Below are 20,243 nucleotides of genomic sequence, written 5' to 3'. Positions count from 1 at the left end.
TCCTCTTTCAAATTTCCGCTGCCGGCTTTATTGATCAGAACGCGGCGGAGGGGTTTAGACCACCCCTCCCGGCGCTGGGCTCAGCCAGCCTTCGCCTTCCTCTCCCGGCGCAACCTCTTCGCCTCGCCCGAAGAAGCCCGAAGGCCTTCGGCAAGTTCCGTCCCCAGCGCGGGGGCGGGGCCGCTCGAGCTCCTCCGGGCCGAGCTCGGCTCTTTCCGTGCGCGGCCGCTGCGCACTCGGCACTGGGCGGCGCTGGCTGGCTCCCTGGCTGCGGCTCCTCAGTCGGCGGCGGCTGCTGCTGCCTGTGGCCCGGGCGGCTGGGAGAAGCGGAGTGTTGGTGAGTGACGCGGCGGAGGTGTAGTTTGACGCGGTGTGTTACGTGGGGGAGAGAATAAAACTCCAGCGAGATCCGGGCCGTGAACGAAAGCAGTGACGGAGGAGCTTGTACCACCGGTAAGAGGAGCAGGAGGAGGAGGCAGGAGCCAGAGAGAGCCGGGGGGACGGAGGGGGGACGGGGAGGCGCCGGACACCCGCGCTTGGGGCCTTCCCCTCGCAGGAGGGGCCGCGGTAAAGATGGAGCCTCCGCCCGAGCCCCACAACATCGCCGCCGCTCGCAGCGAACAAAGAATAATGGCGGCGGACTGGAGCCAGCGGCGGCCGGGGCGGCAGCGACTCTGCCTGCAGCCAGCGGCGGCGCTCATGGCGGGGGGCGGCGGGCGGCGGGCGGGGTGGGAGCCGGCGGCCGGGGGTGTGTGCGGGCGGCCGGCCGCGGCGAGCTGGCGCCCGCGTTCCCGCCGCCGCCGCCGGGCCGGGCGCGGAGCCGGGAGCCGGGAGTCGCCCCGGGGGAGGCCGCCCGCTCGGCCCTGCGTTGCCCCCTGCGCAGCTTGCTCGTCCGGCCCCCCGACCCGACCCGACCCGGCCCAGCCTCCGGGGCAGCCGCTGCCTGGGTGCCGGTGGGGGGTAGAGGAGGAAGAAGGCGACAGTTGAGGGCAGAGGAGGTGAAGCTGCCTGCTGCCTTCCCGGTGGCCTCGCTGTCTGCCATGCCCGCTTCGCAAGGGGAAGAGCTGCAACGTCTGACCTACTCTTCTCTCCACTCTTTGTGCAATAAAGTTCGAAACCCAAGGTTTCCTCTCGTGCTGTATTTTATTCATGCCCTTTCCCTCCCGCTCCCACACCGTTGAGGAAATGCTGCTTTCTGCCCTATGTTGCTGAGTTAAAAGATGAGGGCTTGTGCCTGGGGGGAATTTATGACTCCCTCACCCCCTTGCTTTTTTTTTTTTTTTTTTTTTTTTTTTTTTTAATCCGGTAGTCATGGAAATGCATGCTTTTTGGGAGAAAGGGTGCTAAAAAAAACATATTTGTAATAACTTTAAAAAACTGTTGGGATCTTATAAAAGGGAAGCTGGTGTTTGAAAACAGTTTCGGTTTTAACCCTTTTCAATAAGGTAATTATCACTTCTGAAACACTTCGTTGAAACGAGTATCAGCGGACGTACTCTTGTTTTACATCATTTCGCGGGGTGCAACCTTGCCAACCGCGTTTTGGGTCATCTGGCTCTCCTTATACCCTCCGTCCCACCCCCCTACCATATTTCCCACGAATTTCTGTGTGAACTTTAATGAGAGACTGATATAATACTGATTCTAAAAATAGACTTTAAAGTATCCATTATTTGTCTCTCATGCAGTAGGTAACTCCGGTCTTGAGATTGAGAATTTAAGCCACAAGCTGTATTTTTTTCTTCGCCTGTTGAGAAAAGAGGACAGCAGAAAAGTCATTGACACATTAAAAATTAAAAGACAATTTTTAAAGGACATGTGGTATGACCTATTTAAGTTCGTAATGCCACCTCAATTTATAATTCTAACCTCGGCTTACGTCTGCCTTCTGAAGGTTTAGTGGAAGATACTTTAGATTGCTGCCTATTGAAATCTTTTATATTTATGGCACATTTCCCGATTTAAAAGTAAAGCCCCGAGCAGTTATTTTAGGTGGTGCAAAAGACGAACAAGTTTGTTTTAAAAGTATTTGCCTGTCCCTGTATGGTTGCATTGTGATTGATACGTACAAGGCTTCTGGTTAGGAACAAATATTGATTGGCAGTAGAAGTACTGTCTTGTTTTTCTGTATGCAAGTCACTTTTCCAACACCTGCTTTGCTGTATTGCTTCTCTTTTAAAAAAGACCACATTATCAATTTGTCATTGCCAAGAAAATTAAGAAGATACAATAAAGAGAGGTTCTCTATAAAGATTGGGAAAATGATTTTACTTCCAATCGCTGAGAAAATTACTAGAGTATTGATAATGGTAGATTACTATTTTTCCTTAATGATGTTTCTCAAGCCACCATCAGTTGAGTAGAATTTTTTTTCTTGTTAAGAATATACACCAGAGGCCGGGCACGGTGGCTTATGCCTGTCTGTAATCCCAGCACTTTGGGAGGCCAAGGCGGACAGATCACCTAAGGTCAGGAGTTCGAGACCAGCCCCGTCTCTACTAAAAATACAAAATTAGCCGGGCGTGGTGGCGCATGCCTGTAATCCCAGCTACTTGTAAGACTGGGGTAGGAAAATCGCTTGCACCCGGGAGGCAGAGGTGGGGGTGAGCCAAAATCACACCATTGCACTCCAGCCTGGGCAATGAGAGCGGAACTCCGTTTCAAAAATAATAATATACGACGGGCACGGCGACTCACCCCTGTAATCCCAGCACTTTGGGGGGCCGAGGTGGGCGGATCACTTGAGGTTAAGGCGTTCGAGACCAGCCTTGCCAACACCTTGAACCTAGTCTCTACTAAAAAAAAAAAAAAAAACCCGGGTGTGGTGGCTTGCGCCTGTAATCCCAGCTACTCTGGAAGCTGAGGCAGGAAAATTGCTTGAAGCCAGGAGGCAGAGGTTGTAGTGAGCCAGGATCGTTCCACTGCACTTCAGCCTGGGCAACCGAGCGAGACTCCATCTCAAAAAAAAAAAAAAAAAAAAAACCCCCAAAAAAATTGTTTATTATTATGTTTCTTTTTTTTTTTTTTTTTTTTTTTTAAGACAGGGTTTCACCATATTGGTCAGGCTGGTCTTGAACTCCCGACCTCAGGTGATCCGCCCGCCTTGACCTCTAAAGTGCTTGGATTATAGGCGTGAGCCACCACGCCCGGCCGATATGTTCTTTCTTTAGTCTTACCCAAGAGATATTTATTTATTTGAGATGGAGTTTCGCTCTTGTTACCCAGGATGGAGTGCAGTGGCGCTGTCGCGACTCACTGCAAGCTCCGCCTACCGGGTTTAAGCAAATCTCTGGCCTCCGCCTCCAGAGTAGCTGGGATTACAGACTCCATCTCAAAATTAAAATATATATATACAGGACTCTTCATTTGTGAGATTTTTTTTAATTGTTTACTGATGGCTGGGCACAGCGGCTCAATCCTGTAATCCCAGTACTTTGGGAAGCCGAGGCAGGCGGATCACGAGGTCAATAGATGGAGACCATCCTGGCCAACATGGTGAAACCCCGTCTCAATTTTAGCGGGTCTGGTCGCACATGCCTATAATCCCAGCTACTCCGGAGGCTGAGGCAGGCGAATCGCTTGAACCACGGGAGGCAGAGGTTGCAGTGAGCCGAGATCGCGCCACTGCACTCCAGCCTCGGCAACAAGAGCGAGATTCCGTCTCAAAACACACACAACAAAAAATTGTTTACTGATGTGTTCTTTCTTTAGTCTTGCCCAAGAGATAGTTTATTTATTTGAGACGGAGTTTCGTTCTTGTTGCCCAGGATGCAGTGCAGTGGTGCTGTCGCAACTCACTGTAAGCTCTGCCTCCCGGTTTTAAGCGAATCTCCGGCTTCAGCCTCCCGAGTAACTGGTATTACAGCCTCCGTCAAAATTTTATATATACATATCTGTGTGTATATACATATACACACACACCCCTCTTCATTTGTGAGGTTTTTTTTTAATTGTTTACTGATGGCCAGGCGCCGCGACTCATCCCTGTAATCCCAGTACTTTGGGAAGCCAAGGTGGACCGGTTTAGATCGAAACCAACCTAGCCAACCTAGTAATACCCCGTCTCTACTAAAAATACAAAAATTGGCGGGTCTGGTGGTGCATGCTTATAATCCCAGCTACTCGGGAGGCTGAGGCAGGAGAATCGCTTGAACCCAGGAGGTGGAGGTTGCAGTGAGCCGAGATCGCGCCACTGCGCTCCAGCCTGGTGACAGAGCGAGACTGCGTCTCAAAAAAAAAAAAAAAAAAAAAAAATTGTTTACTGTTACGTTCTTTCTTTAGTTATGCCCGAGAGATATTTTATTTATTTATTTATTTGAGATGGAGTTTGGCTCTTGTTGCCCAGGATGGAGTGCAGTGGCGCGGTGGCGACTCACTGCAAGCTCCGCTTCCCGGGCTTAAGCAAATCTCCAGCCTCAGCCTCCCAAGTAGCTGGAATTACAGACTCAGTCTCAAAATTAAAATAAATAAATACGTATATATATATGACTCTTCATTTGTTAGATTTTTTTTTTTAATTGTTTACTGATGGCCAGACATGATGGCTCCCGCCTGTAATTCCAGTGCGTTGGGAAACCGAGGCGGGACGATCATGAGTTCAATCGATCGAAACCATCCTGGCCAACATGGTGAAACCCCATCTCTATTAAAAATACAAAAATTATCAGATCTGGTGGCACGTGCCTATAATTTCAGCTACCCAGGAGGCCAAGGCAGGAGAATCACTTGTACCCCGGAGGCAGTAGTTACTTTGAGCCGAGATCACGTCACTCTGTAGCCTGGCGACAGAGTGAGACTCCTTCTCAAAAAAATTTTTAAAAATTTACTGATAAGTTCTTTCATTAGTCTTCCCCAAGAGTTATTTATTTATTTATTTATGAATGACCGAGTGTCGTTCTTGTTGCCCAGGACGGAGTGCAGTGGCATAGTCGCGGCTCACTGCGATCTCGACCTCCCAGGTTCAAGTGAATCTCCGGCCTCAGCCTCTGGAGTCGCTGGAATTACAGGCACAGGCCACCATGCCAGGCTAATTTTTGTATTTTAGTGGAGACGGGGTTTCACCATGTTGGCCAGGTTGGTCTTGAAATCCTGACCTCAGGTGATCTGCCCGCCTACACCTTCCAAAGTGCTCGGATTACAGGTGTGAGCCGCCAGGCCTGAACTACTTTATTATTTATATATTCATAATTTGTGATTCTTAGCAATTCCAGGTGAAACTTCAAATTTTTATATTCATTAATATTTGAACATTCATCTGGAACATGTTACTAAGTTATACTTCCATACTGTCCCAGCCATCAGTAAAAATTACAGCTGGATCTGCTTGAATCTTTTTTTTTTTTTTTTCATGAACACCTGCACTTAGAAAGCTAATAAATTATTTGACAGAATTTGCCTGAAGAATGTTAAAAGAACACCTCTTTGGGAATTTAAAACTTGTTACCTGTTTTGAATGAATTTTTTTTTTCCATAAGGAGCCTGAAAAAGAAAACTGATTTATAAAAATGGCACCTTTCTTTTTATACTTTCTGAAACTCATATTCTTGATTAGGTCTCATTAGAAATTTTGGTTTCTTCATAGAAAAGTAGCTTTATTTGTCTCTCATTCTTAAGACATTTGGTTTTGTTTGTTTGGGTACAGTATGGTTATGGTAAAACCAAGTATGTGTTCTCCTTCACCTGTTTTTAAATTCTTTCTCCTTATTATAACAGTAGAGAAAATTATTTTTAACCTAATGCTTACAGTATATTACCAACATTTATAATTTTATTTATTCCATAAATAGCTTATCAAATCTGAGTTACATAAACTTGTTTACAGCCAGTTTGTGACATAGTTTTGCAAATATCTTGATAAATGGTGTAACTTTGATGGCTTCTTTATTGAATAGAGCTCAAATCTAAATTTAGGAACATAGCAAGATGTAAGGATGGACAATGCAGGATTTTGTTTTTCTTACCCACCTGTGAACTCATCTTTACTACAGTGTCACTTGAGACAAGTTTATGGTAATTCAAATATTTATTTAGCACTCACTGTGACAGAGAATATAGTTGAAAGAGCATGAGGTTTGGAATCACAGGCCTAGGTCTGAATCCAAGCATTCCCACTACTATCATGTGCCTACCCTAAAGGAATTTTGTGTCCCAAAGGAAGTTTCTTAATCTTTCTCAGCTTCAGTTTCTTCATATGTAATAATATGTTATAATAATACTTCATAAGATTGTGAGAGATACAGAAAGTACCTTAGGGCTATAACTAATGATAGCTAGCCCCTTAAGCTTTATTTTAACTTCCTGCCTGTGGGCTCTTGGGCAAGTTATCTTAACATCTCGATACCTCACTTTCTTTGCTGATCAATGTATAATAACTACCTCAGGATTGTGGGGTTAACTATAAAGTAATACATATTAAATTCCAGGCATTGTACGAGTGCTCAAGTGTTGGCCAGGTTTTTTTGTTTTGTTTTATTTTTTTCTGAGGTGGAGTCTTGCTGTGTTGCCCAGGCTGGTGTACAGTGACGTGATCTCAGCTCACTGCAAGCTCTGCTTCCTGGGTTCAAGTGATTCTTCCGCCTCAACCTCCCTAGTAGCTGGAACTACAGGCACACACCATCACGCCTGGCTAATTTTTGTATTTTTAATAGAGATAGGGTTTCACCATGTTGGTCAGGCTGGTCCTGAATGCCTGGGATTATAGATGTCAGCCACCACGCCTAGCCGGTCTGTTATTTTTTAAATTATTTGTTATTACTGTATGTAATACAGTGGGTCAGATGCTACAACAAATCCAAAGATGAATTATACTGTCTTATCTCTACCCTCAAGGAACTGTTGGACATAGTGACTAAGGCAAAGTATGTGTCATAAGAAAGCAGTCAAAGAAAAAAGTGGTCACCTTTGGCGAAGTAAAGAGGAGTACTGTATATTTTTTATATTTCCAGTTTGGTTTTTTGAGTAAGTAATTGATTCAGGTGGTGTGTAATTCAAAACATAAAATATAATGCAGCAAAGTTCCCTACATTCTCTTGCCCTATTACCTAAGTGTTAGCAATTTTTTATTTGTCCTTTCAAAGGTATTTAATGCAAACACAAGCAATTATTCATGTACTGTCGCCCCCTTTTTGTACAAATGGTAGCATACTATAGGTACACTCTTCTCCTATATCATGCTTTTCCCTCACCACTTAATATGGCTTAGCAATTCTGTATCAACACATAAAGAGCCTCTTCATTTTTTAACATACAATTTGAGGCATTTTATTATGTAAGGAGACTTTATTAAGTAGTGAGTGAGCCGATTCTATTTTTAGGTTATATGACCTTTTAAACTAAGGTAAACTGCCATTTTTGCCTTTATTTCTTTAAATGAAAAATTTTTTATTTGAATGAAAACTGATAGCTCGTGACAGGAAATTGTTACTGGAAGTGCCTCATTTCCTGTTTAGCTCCAGTTTTTAAAAGTTTTAGTAAAATGATCATGATATATATGAGGAGGCAAGCAAGCCAGGTTAAGAATTAACTCACAAGGTGAATTTAATTCTTTTCTTGAGGACAGTTCTGAATAGACTACTTCTTTCAGTTACTATTTTGGCCAAAAAAGGTTTTTGTAGCTTGCTTGCTTAATGAGAAAGAAAATTTCATATAGTCCAGTGGTTTTTTGAGTTTTTTCAACAGACAACTCACGGAATATTATTACCCAGTAAGGCTGATTACTAGATTTTTCCTTGCATTCATTTATTTTTTACGTACTTGTTAACTTACCTTGATGATTTTCTAGTATTTCTTAATGTAATTATGAGTGAATTTTATATTTTGTACCTTAATTTAAAAATAGCGAGATTCACCTATATGATTGCTGAGATGATAAACTTTACTGCATAGATGATTTTTTTCCCCCTGTGGAAATCTTTGGTCAACCAGTTCCAAGTAATATGTATTTCAGCTGAAGCACAAATTAAGTTTCTCTACCATTTTCTTTCTCTCTAGCTTTTCAAAACGGCATTGAGCTATAGTACCTTTTTTTTTTTTTAAGGCAGGATTTGGCTCTGTCACCCAGGCTAGAGTGCGTTGGTGCAAACTCTGCTCGCCGCAACCTCTCCTTCCTGGCTCAAGCCATCCTCCCTCCTCAGCTTCCTGAGTGGCTGGGACGACAGGCACATGGCACCAGGCACAGCTGACTTTCTTGTATTTTTTGTAGAGACAGGGTTTTCCATGTTGCCCAGGCTGATCTTGAATTCATCAGCTCAAGCAATCTGCCTGCCTCAGCCTCCCAAAGTGCTGGGATTATAAGCATGAGCCACCACGCCCAAATGCTATAGCACATTTTAAATATACATGTGATTTGTATTTATCCTTAAAATGTATACACTATAGGTTTTTTAAGTTGATTACACTTGCAAAGTGATAATAATGTAGCAGCAGGGACACAAATCTCTTTCCAAAAAATATCACTAAGTAAAGCTGTCAGGGGCCGGGTGCAGTGGTTCACGCCTGTAATCTCAGTATTTTGGGAGGCTAAGGCAGGTGGATCACCTGAGGTCAGGAGTTCGAGATCAGCCTGGCTAACTTGGTGAAACCCCATCTCTACTAAAAATAGAAAAATTAGCCGGGCATGATGCCAGCTGCCTGTAATCCCAGCTACCTAGGAGGCTGGGGCAGGAGAATTGCTTGAACCCAGGAAGCAGTGGTTGCAATGAGCTGAGATCGCACCGTTGCACTACAGGCTAGGCAACAAGAGCAAAACTCTGTCTCAAAAAAACAAAAAGCTGTCATGGTATATTTTATTTGTGTATGCCCAGGTTGATGTTTATGTGTTGATCACATACGCCAAAGTTTTTAATGTAAGAGTATTGTTTTACTGTTGTTTTGAGGTTTTACTATTATTTGATTTAAAATATTACTGTGTGCTAGTTGGCCAGGCATGGTGGCTCAGGTCTATAATCCCGGCACTTTGGGAGTTCAAAGCAGGCAGATCACTTGCCATCAGGAGTTCAAGACCAGCCTGGCCAAGATGGTGAAACCCCATCTCTACAAAAAATACAAAGATTATTTGGGCATAGTTGTACATGCCTGTAGTCCCAGCTGCTAGGAGGCTGAGGCAGGAGAATTTGCTTGAGCCGTGGAAGCGGAGGTTGCAGTGAGCCAGTATCACGCCACTGCACTCCACCCTGAGTGACAGAGCGAGATGTTGTTTCATAAATAAATAAAATAATGCTATGTGCAGTTTGTACCCGCTAAATGATTAAAATGTTTACAAAGTGCTTTTCTTTACATACTTGGATATGGGGATAGGGTAGACAATTGAAATCTGTAAAAGCAGAACATTTTTTTCTGGAGCGTATCTGTCTGTGGACTACCAGAGTTAAGTGATTTTCCAGTGTCATGGAATCATCAGTGAATTGCCTCTTGGGGTGGAGGCAAAAATCATTAAGTTAAAGCAACAAACTGATAATGTGAACCTGGTTGTTATTGCTCTGCCAGTAAAATATATGCTAGTTCAGTCATTATAAAAGAGCCAAATGTTGGTCAGCTTGCCGAAGGTGTAAGTAGAAGGTGTGGTTTAGTTACATCTGTAAATATAGGTTTTTGAGACAAAACTTAGCTAAGAATAGGCATTAGTTTTTCTTCACATCCAGAATGTCTGACTCCCCTTAATATATACACACTCTTGTCTCATCTACTGGGTTTTTTTCTTTTTTTGTTGTTGTTATGGTTTGTTTTGCCCTCTCTCTTCTCTATCTCCCCCCCTCCCTCCCTCCCTCCCTCCCTCCCTCTTTTTAAGCTCTGCCAGACAAGGCACTATGAAGATAGGTTTTACAGGTTGAGAATCCTTTATCTGAAATGCTTGGGACCAGAAGTATTTCTGATTTTGGGTTTATTCAGATTTTAGAAAATTTGCATATACATACGTGATGAGCTATCTCAGGGATACGACCCAAGTCTAAACATGAAATTTATTTGTTTCATGTATACATTATACACATAGCCTGAAGGTAATTGTATATACAATTTTTAATAATTTTGTAAATGAAACAGTTTTGACTATGATCTTATTACATGAGGTCAGGTGTAGAATTTTTCTTTTGTGGCATCATGTCAGTGCTCAAAATGTTTCAGATTTTGGATACTTGTATTAGGGATGCTCACCCGGTATTATATTTTGCCCAGATTTTTGCTTATTTTCTTCTAGGTTACCAGAAAAAAAAGGTAGCTTAGAAAAACACCATATTCTGGCATTTGTTCCAACAGATAAGAAGGTAGTGATGTTTCTCCAGTGATGAATAATTACCTGTAATTTAATACATACATTATACATCTCCAGTGATGAAAAATTGCTATATATTAAAAAGTTCTTGAAGCTAGGTACACAAATCTCAACTTCTAAAAAAGAAACAGTAGTTCTCCTTGATAAACTTATAAATCCCTAAATTGCCTTTTCTTAGGGTTAAAATAAGGTGATAAAGGAGTTTACCATGAGACTAGCTGTGTGAACAAAGATGAAAAACACCCTTTCCGTGTTGATTTCCTCTCGGTTGATTCTAGGATCTCTAAAAGTAATCTTAAAAAGGGCAAGGTTTTGAGAGGATGAGGTCTGAGGAATTGATGGTAAGTTTTTTCTGAAAGAAGAGAAGTGACATTTGGTTAGATAAAAGGTTTAATGGGAAGTATTAATAAAATAGTTTAGAAGTAGAGCGGATCTGAAAGTTGACTTACAACAATGACAAAAAAATGCATCTTTTTGCCAAAGATTAGTAAATCTTGTCTGAAACGAAGATGTTTCTTTCATCAATTGTAAGTGAATTTCTAAGGATTAAGGATCTGGTTCTGTTTGTGAGTTTTTGGTTGTAATTGTATGACAGTATAGATGTAACTAAAAATGTTTGTAATTTACCGAAGACTAACCATTATTTCTGAGGGCTTTTATCCCTATTGGTATATATAGTTGGCAGTAGGGGACACAAGTATCTTGTTTATCATCACTGAAATGAAAATTACTGCTTATTCTGAATTATTTGTTTTTTTTGTTTTGTTTTGTTTTGTTTTGTTTTGTTTTGTTTTTTGAGAGGACTCTCACTCTGTCTTTCAGCCTGGATGCAGTGATGTGATCTCCACCTCCTGGGTTCCAGCGATTCTGCCACCTCAGCCTCCCAAGTAGCTGCGATTACAAACACGTGCCACCACACCAGGCTTATTTTGTTGTTGTTGTTGTTGTTGTTTTAGTAGAGACAAGGTTTCACCATGTTGGCCAGGCCGGTCTCAAAACTCCTGACCTCAAGTGATCTGCCTTCCTCAGCCTCCCAAAGTGCTGGAATTACAGGCATGAGCCACTGTACCTGGCCCTATTTGTGTTCTTAAAGGGGAATCATTTTCTTCTGAGCATCAGTAGTAGCTCTGTTGTTTGCTGTGATCAATAGTAACTAACACCTTGACTTTATGTATTGCCATTTATCAATCACTTATTCAGTGAAGATTTATTGACCATTGACTTATTATAGTTGGTGAAATAATTACAAGAAAACATATTCAGTTCAATATTTATAAAAACAATACCTAGGCATTAAATGAAAATTGTTCTAGTTGCTATAAACAATAAAGCCTGACTATATGGTTCCTACCCTCAAGAAACTTATGGTATAGTGGGATGAAATAGTATAAGAAAGAATGATTTATACGTGCCAGAATATGTGACAGAATTTTCACTGTCTTGAAGTGCTTTAGAGTTCAGAAGAGAAGGGGCTTAGTAAGGAAAAGTTTTGTGGGAAAAGTAGAATTTAAATTGAGTACTGAAGAACTTAGATAAGTAGAGATAAAATGGAGTGTATTTTAGGCAGTGGAATGGACAACAAAAATGAAGACATGGACATATAATTAACTTGATATACTTATAAATTGGTGAAAAAACTATTAGATTATAGATCCACATTATGAGGAATGCTAAGTATGAGGCAGGGAGCTTTGAGTTTCACATAAGAGGAGGTAAGATATAAACAGAGGAATGAAACGATGAATTGGGCTGAAATGTAGATTTTCTGACTCCCAGTCCTTCTTAGTAGATATAGATATATGGTCATGCATTATATAAGGACGTTTTGGTGAATGACAGGTTGCATATACAACAGTGGTCACATGCTAGTGTAAACAAACCTATTAACCTCAGATAGGTCCTTCAGGAGGTATTCCAGAAGAATGCATTGTTTCCATAGGAGATGAGAGTTCCATGCATATGATTGATTGTCCCTTGAAGACCTTCCAGTGGGACAAGATGTGGAGGTGGAAGGCTGTGATATTCATGATCTTGATCCTTTGTAGGCCTAGGCTAATGTGTGTGTGAACATCTTTTTAACAAAAAATTTTATAAAGTGGCCAGGTGTGGTGGCTCATGCCTGTAATCCCAGCACTTTGGGAGGCTGAGACAAGCGGATTGTTTGATCCCAGGAGTTTCAGCCAGCCTGGGCAACATGGCAAAATCCCATCTCTACAAAGAATACAAAAATAATTAGCTGAGTGTGGTGGGACATGTCTGTAATCCCAGCTACTCCAGAGGCTGAGGCAGGAGAATTGCTTGAACATGGGAAGCGGAGGTTGCAGTGAGCTGACACTGTGCCACTGCACTTTAGCCTAGGTGACAGTGAGACCCTGTCTCAATAAAATAAAGTTTAACAAAAAAGTTTAAAAAAAGTTAAATAGGAAAAAACCCTTGGATTCTTTTATTGCTTTACATTATTAATAAACTTACTTTCAGTAAAAAAAAAACCCTGTAGAGAAAAAATATTTTTGTACAGCAGTACAGTGTATTTCAGTTTTAAGCTATGCATTATTACAATAGAGTCAAAAAGTTAAAATGCATATGAAGTTAACAGTAAGCTAAGGTTAATGTATTACTGATGAAAGAAAATTTTGTTCATATAAATTTAGTGTAGCCTGGCCAGGCGCGGTGGCTCATACCTATAATCCCAGCACTTTGAGAGGCTGAGGCGGGCAGATCACCTGAGGTCAGGAGTTTGAGACCAGCCTGGCCAATATGGCAAAAGAAACCCTGTCTCTACTAAAAGTAAAAAATTAGCCAGTCATGGTGGCGGGCGCCTGTAATCCCTTACTCAGGAGGCTGAGGCAGGTGAACCCGGTAGGTGGAGGTTGCAGTGAGCCAAGATCATGCTGCTGCACTCCAGTCTGGGCAACGAGAGCAAGACTCCATCTCAAAAAAATATATATATTTAGTGTAGCCTAAGTATATGGTGCTTATGAAGTCTACACTACTGTGTAGTAATGTTCTAGGGCTTCATATTTTCTCACTGATTTGCCCAGACCAACTTCTAGTACTGCAAGCTCCATTTTTGATAAGTGTCTTGCACAGATGTACCATTTTTTATCTTTTATATTTTATATCTTTTATTTTTACCTTTTCTGTTTGGATATGTTTCGGTAACATACACTTACCGTTGTGTTACAGTTCCCGTAGTGTTCATTACAATAACAGGCTGTATGGGTTTGTAGCCAATACTATATAGCCTTGGTATACAGTAGGCTGTACCATCTAAGTTTTGTTTTCACAATGAAATTAATTTCTCAAAACATATTACCATCAAGTGACACATGACTGTATATGTATTACAGTTAAAAACTGGATATCATAGATTCTTTTTTAAGCAGCTTTATTGAAATACAATTTACAAACTATGTAGTACACCCATTTGGTTTTTACAATTCAGTGGTTTTCAGTATATTCATCAAGTTATGCATCTATCACTGTAGTCAGTTTTAAGACATTTCACTCCCCCAAAAAGAAACCTTCATATCTTTTACGCATCACCTCTTAATCTCTCCATACCTACAGCCCTGGGGAACCACTAATCTCCTTTCTGTCTGTATAGGTTTGACTGTTCTGGACATTGTGTATAAGTAGAATCATATAGCACACTGTCCATTGTGGTGAGCTGCTTTTATTTAGCATAATATTTTCAAGGTCCATTCATGTTGTAGTATGTATCAGTATTCATTTTTAATTGCCAAATAATAGTCCATTTTATGGATATACAACATTTTATTTGTGAGTTCATGGACATTTGGACTTTCTGACTATTATGAGTAGTGCTGCCATGAACATTCATTTATGTTGACTTGCTTTGATTTCTCTGAGTATTTACTTAGGAATGGAATTTTATGGTAACTGTGTTTAACCATTTAAGGAACTGCCAGACTGTTTTCCAATCTACTGCACCACCAGCAGTGTATGAGGGTTCGAATTTTCCCTCATTCTCACTAACATTTGTTATGTTTTTTGTTGTTGTTGCTGTTTTTATTACAGCCATGCTACTGAGTGCAAAGAGGTAGCTCATTTTGGTTTTGATATGTATTTCCCTCTTGACTAATGATACCAAGCTTCTATTTATGTGCTGATTTGGCCATTTGTATATCTTCTTTGGGAAATTTTCTGTTTAAATCCTTTGTACATTTTTAAATTGTGTTGGCTTTTTGTTATAATAGTTGTTTATTTTAGATACAAGTCTCTTGTCAGATACATGATTTACAAAAGTTTTATCCTGTGGATTGTCTTTTTACTTTCTTGATGGTGTCTCTTGAAGCACAGAAGTTGTTAATTTTGATGATTTCCAGTTCATCTAATTTTTCTTTTATTGTTTGTGTTTTGGTGTTATAGTTTGTACATCACAAATTCTTGTTTAATTATTATAAACATTAAAAAAAATCTTTGTGAAGGCCCAGGTAAACAAGATACCATTATTTAATGAAAAATAACTAAAGCTACTAATGTATATTTGCGGTTACAATCCACCTACCTCAGGTTTTCCCTTTATTCTGTGTCCATATCCCTTAGTTTCGAGTGACAGATGAAAGAAGCAAAGATAAAAATCAAGAAATAATTTTGAATGAAACATTTTAATTTGAAGGACAGTTGTCCATTGGTATCAATGGGGAACTGGTTCCAGGACCCCCTCAGGTACCAAATCCATGGATGCTGGAGTCCCTTATATAAAGTAGCATAGTATTTGCATATAACCAACGTGTACATCCTTCCATATACTTTAAATCATCTCTAGATTACTTATAATACCTTATACACTGCCTGCTCATCACTTCACTCTCATGGGTTCAACGTAGGACTCAGCATGCAGCAAATTCAAGCTTTGTTTTTGGGACTTTGGGGATTTTTACCCCCCAAATATCTTTGATCCAAAGTTGGTTGAATCCACAGATGCTGAATCTTTGGAAACTGAGGCTCAACTGTAACTGTTTCAATAATTTACTATTTATTATGAGAGAATTTATTATAATGACTATGTGATTATAGTGTATAACTCATAAATTCTACCATATTTGGGAGATTCACAGTTACAAACATTTACCCATGAAAAGGGAGCGAGTAGTCATTCCTTCTTTTTCTTTTTTTTTTTTTTTTTTTTTTCAAATAATTAAGCTAAGTCCTGGAGAACTTACGTGATGTATTTACTGTGTAGAGCCTCACAGTAAGTAAGGCCTAGTCTTAATCACTCTTGTATTATTATCGCTTTGTGAAGTTTTCAGGGTTTTTGTTTTATTAATGGTTATTAAAATTTTTGTCTTTAAGCAATATTAGTTTGTAAACAGCTCACTTAGAGCAAATATTCTAGCCAAGATCATGAAAAAAAAAAAACGTTGATTTCATTATGTTCTTAATCAAATCTGCATTAAATTGCCATAAATAGGCAGTTATAATTCTTTTTTCCACAATTCATTGTATTCCTACTGTTTCCAAATAGAAGTTTATGGTTTAAAATTACTGGTGTTAAGTATTTGTTTATAGTTAAACTGGTTATAATAATTTATACCTGTCAAGCTTTTTCGTATGTAATACGTATTTTATCTCATTAGTTTTTGTAAGCTCTTGAGAGAAAGGTTCTTTTTTATTTCCAACTTTTATTTAAGTTTAGGGATACATGTACAGGATGGGCAGGCTTGTTACATAGGTGATTGTGTGCCATGGTGGTTTGCTGCACACATCATCCCATCACCCAAGTATTAAGCCCAGCATCTATTAGCTATTCTTCCTGATGCTCTTCCTCCTCCCACACCCAATCCTCTGACAGACCACAGTATGTGTTGTCCCCTCCATCATATGTCCATGTGTTCTCATCATATAGCTCCCACTTACAAGTGAGAACATGTGGTATTTGGTTTTCTGTTCTTGTATTAGTTTGCTAAGGATAATGGCCTCCAGCTCCATCCATGTCCCTGCAAAGGACATGATCTCATTCCTTTTTATGGCTACATAGTATTATTCCGTGGTGTACATGTGCCGCATTTTCTTTATGCAATCTATCATTGATGGGCATTTAGGTTGATTGCATGTCTTTGCTATTGTGAGTAGTGCTGCAGTGAACATACGTGTGTATGTATTGTTACAATAGAACAATTTCTATTCCTTTGGGTATATATCCATTAAGGAGATTGCTGGGTCGAATCTTATTTCTGCCTCTAGGTTTTTGAGATATTACCCCACTGTCTTCCACAATGGTTGAACTAATTTACAGTCCCACCAACAATGTAGAAGCATTCTAGAGAAAGGTTTTTTTTTTTGTTTGTTTTTTTTCTCCAAGACAGAGTCTCACTCTGTGAGACAGTGATTCTCCTGCCTCAGCCTCCTGAGTGGCTGGGACTCCAGGCATGCTCAGCTAATTTGTGTTTTTAGTGGAGATGAGGTTTCACTATGTTGGCCAGGCTGGTCACGAACTTCTGACCTCAAGTGATCACCTGCCTTGGCCTCCCAAAGTGCTTGGATTATAGGCATGAGTCACTGTGCCTAGCCTAATTCCAGAGAAAGTTTCTAATGTGTATTATGCTATAGTCCCATAGTATGGGACTACTACTATATAGTAATGTCCAGTTCTGCTGAAAACTCTTTAGTCATTACTGTGTAGTAGGCACAGAATATTTGTTTAATGAGTGATTCCCTATTAAAGGGTTATAAATCTGAAACGTCAAGGTTAAGAACAATTCCCTTTTAGAGTTTTACAGATTAAAGGAAGTGGACACATTTTTTTAACTGAGGAAATCAGATTCATTGTCCAAAGCTTAAAAGGAAGATTTTCTAATTTGAGTTTTTATTACGTCTGATACTTCCAGCCTCTAAGACATGAGAAATAGCATGAGATTGTGGTAATCAAAATGACCATACCAGAAATCACCAGCGGAAGGGTAAAAAACAGTAGATCTATGTGGAAGGTTGAACTTGATATTGATTCTTTCAGGATTAAAGATGAAGATGTCTAAATTTGAAGCAAGTCTTTTATCAAAACCGTACATAAAGGAATATACACTGTATGATACTGTAATGGTGAATATATCTTATTATGCGTTTGTCCATAGAACGTACAACACCAAGAGTGAACCCTAAGATTAAAATAGAAACAAAAGCAATAGGCTGGGTGCAGTGGCTCACAACTGTAATCCCAGCACTTTGGGAGGCTGAGGTGGACGGATCATTTGAGGTCAGGAGTTTGAGACCAGCCTGGCCAACATTGTAAAACCCCCGTCTCTATTAAGAATACGAAAACTAGCCAGGTGTGGTGGTACATGCCTATAATCCCAGCTATTCAGGAGGCTGAGGAAGGAGAATTACTTGAATCCAGGACACAGAGGTTGCAGTGGGCTGAGATCACGCCACTGCATTCCAGTTTGGGGGACAGAGTGAGACCCTGTCTCAAAAAAACCAAACCAAAACAAAAAAACAACAAGAAAAGCACATCAAAACCTGTACATAAAGTATGTACTGTTGTTCGCATGCCATTGATCAGTTTTATAGATTAACCATGGTCGGTTATTAAATATATTCCAGTATATCCTTGGTACCTTTGAGTTCTTGGGCTTTTTCCTTTGCTATTTGACTAGTAAGCAAAATATAATCAAAGTAATTAGCATATTGCATAATAGTCCACATAGCTCCACTGTCAAATATACAGAGAACACTTCACTTTTTATAATATTGGAGGCTATCTGGTATAACCCTGAAGCCTTGAAAATTCCTTACAAATCTCTTAACATCTTTTGTTCTCCATCTGTGAAGTCAGCTAATACCAGAATTCCTGTCTTATGACTCCTGCCATAACATGTGCTGTCTCACCTCTGGAAAACTGAATTTTTACTCTTCCATGTCTAATTTGTAAATAATTCACCAAAAACAACATTTCAAAATTCAGTTTAAAACAACTGTCAAAATAACAAATGTTACTTCATAAACTTATTTAAAAAAATATATTTGGGACATTCATCTCCCATTTGGATGTAGTGGTTTTGACATAATCACTTCGGTCTTCTTAAGTAAATGTAAGTAGACTATAAATATTTAACTTCAGGGCATAATAACTTTTGGGTCCTTACAGTATCAGCATTGAGCCAGTTTACAAAGCAGAACTAAAATTTGAAGACAGTTTCATTCTTTAGTCAGCGTAAAAATTGCTTTTATAAAAGTAACTATAGGAAGAATATAATCCTTTTTTTTTTCCTTAAAAAAAAATCAGTTCCAAATATCCATTTAATAACACTTCATATATAGAGGTTTCTGTGAGATCACTTCTTCAAGACGCTCAAAGTGTAAAAAGCTGTGAACATAGTATTAAGTGGGTGTTTGGAATGAAAGGGGAATGGAAAGAGATGAGATATAAATGTTATCTAAAATAATGCATAGTCATGGCTGCTGCTTTGCTAAGCAACACTGTCTCTTGGTGGCCAGGTACATAAAGACTTGTTTCAGATTCATGAATATAGTCTTACCTGAAGGAAAACAAGAACACTTTGCAAATAATTAAAAAACCAAAATAACTGATTTAAGAAAGCACTACAGCTTTCTTGTTGAGAGGTGCTATAGATTTAGTCACATATTCTGGGATGGCTGTCATAAACCATGCAATGTTTCTATAAATCAGATGACTTTTTTTTTTTTTTTTTTTTTTTTTTTGAGATGGAATCTCACTGTCACCCAGGCAGGAATGCAGTTGTGCAATCTCGGCTCCCTATAACCTCCACCTCCTGGGTTCAGGCATTCTCCTGCTTCAGCCTCATGAATAGCTGGAGTTACGGGTACACACCACCACACCCAGCCAATTTTTGTATTTTTAGTAGACACGGGGTTTCACCATGTTGGCCAGGCAGGTCGCAAACTCCTGGCCTCAAGTAATCCGCCTGCTTCAGCCTCCCAAAGTGCTAGGATTACCACAGGCTTGAGCCACTGTGCTTGGCCGGCATTTTTCTAACACACTTCTGTTAAATACTTCCTTCAAGAACAGTATCTTTGTCATAGGGTATGCTACATTTTTTAAAAACAAGTTTACCTACTAAGGATGGCATTCAAATATACTGGTAATAACAAAACAGCAATAATAAAATACAAAATATTGAACTTAAATGGTTTCTCTGAGTTAAATATAATAAAATCAGAGAATTTATTTTTTTAAATAGCATTAAAAAGATTCCAGGCCAGACTCGGTGGCTCACACCTGTAATCCCAGCATTTTGGGAGGCCAAGGTGGGCAGATACTAGAGTTTAAGAGTTCGAGACCAGCGTGGCCAACACAGTGAAACCCCGTCTCTACTAAAAATACAAAAATGAGCTGGGCCTGGTGGTGCATGTCATAATCCCAGCTACTTGGGAGGCTGAGGCAGGAGAATGACTTGAATCCAGGGAGGCTGAGTTTTCAGTGAGCTGAGATTGCTCCATTGCACTGCAGCCTGGGCAACAAGAGCGAAACACCATCTTCCCCACCCCCCCAAAAAAGCAGATTCCCTTTTGCTATATATTGCCCTCTTTTTGGTGGCTGTGATGGTGGTCAGGTTATTTTGGTGTTTTCTATTAATACAGAGTTTATAAAAGTAAACAAATTTTCAAGCTTTATTTTTGTCTTATAATTAATTTAAATCTTAACCAAATTCAGATCACAGAGTTAACTTCATGTACAACTTTTCTTACTTTCTAATACCTAGATTGGAGGCTGAAATAAGGATTTGTCTGCTGTTTAAAGCAGAAAGACCTTAGTAGGAGCATAGAGAAAATTCAGCTTGATAAAGATACCAATTTTATTTTCATTTATCACATTGCCTGCTCTAATTTGTTCCCTTAAAATATTTATAACCTTTGTTACAGTTTGATCAGTCTAATCTAGTCTAAAGTTTATTCAGTTGAGGTTAATATATGTTGAGGGGTGTGTGTACGTATGTACATATTTGTATATGCATATAGCATTTGAATGTGC

General features: G+C 39.9%; 1 protein-coding gene across 4 annotated transcripts in view; it reads left to right on the top strand.

The window, feature by feature from the left end:
- Positions 1-212: 212 nt before the first annotated feature.
- The window catches only part of CREB1 (cAMP responsive element binding protein 1), a 77,168-nt gene continuing 57,137 nt past the window's right edge, over positions 213-20,243 (top strand). For 3 of the 4 annotated variants that reach the window (XR_004269097.1, XM_032278462.1, XM_032278463.1), the window contains exon 1: positions 213-453. The gene's annotated coding sequence lies outside the window, so the exon portion shown is untranslated. The remainder of the gene's footprint in view (positions 454-20,243) is intronic. The other variant, XM_032278464.1, reaches the window with a different exon arrangement.

This window comes from Sapajus apella, unplaced genomic scaffold (assembly GCF_009761245.1).
Source record: "Sapajus apella isolate SASKATOON/1434 unplaced genomic scaffold, GSC_monkey_1.0 scaffold10, whole genome shotgun sequence".
Classification (NCBI taxonomy): domain Eukaryota; kingdom Metazoa; phylum Chordata; class Mammalia; order Primates; family Cebidae; genus Sapajus; species Sapajus apella.
Note: the sequence above shows the minus strand (reverse complement) of the source record. Positions and strands in the feature narration are given on the sequence as shown.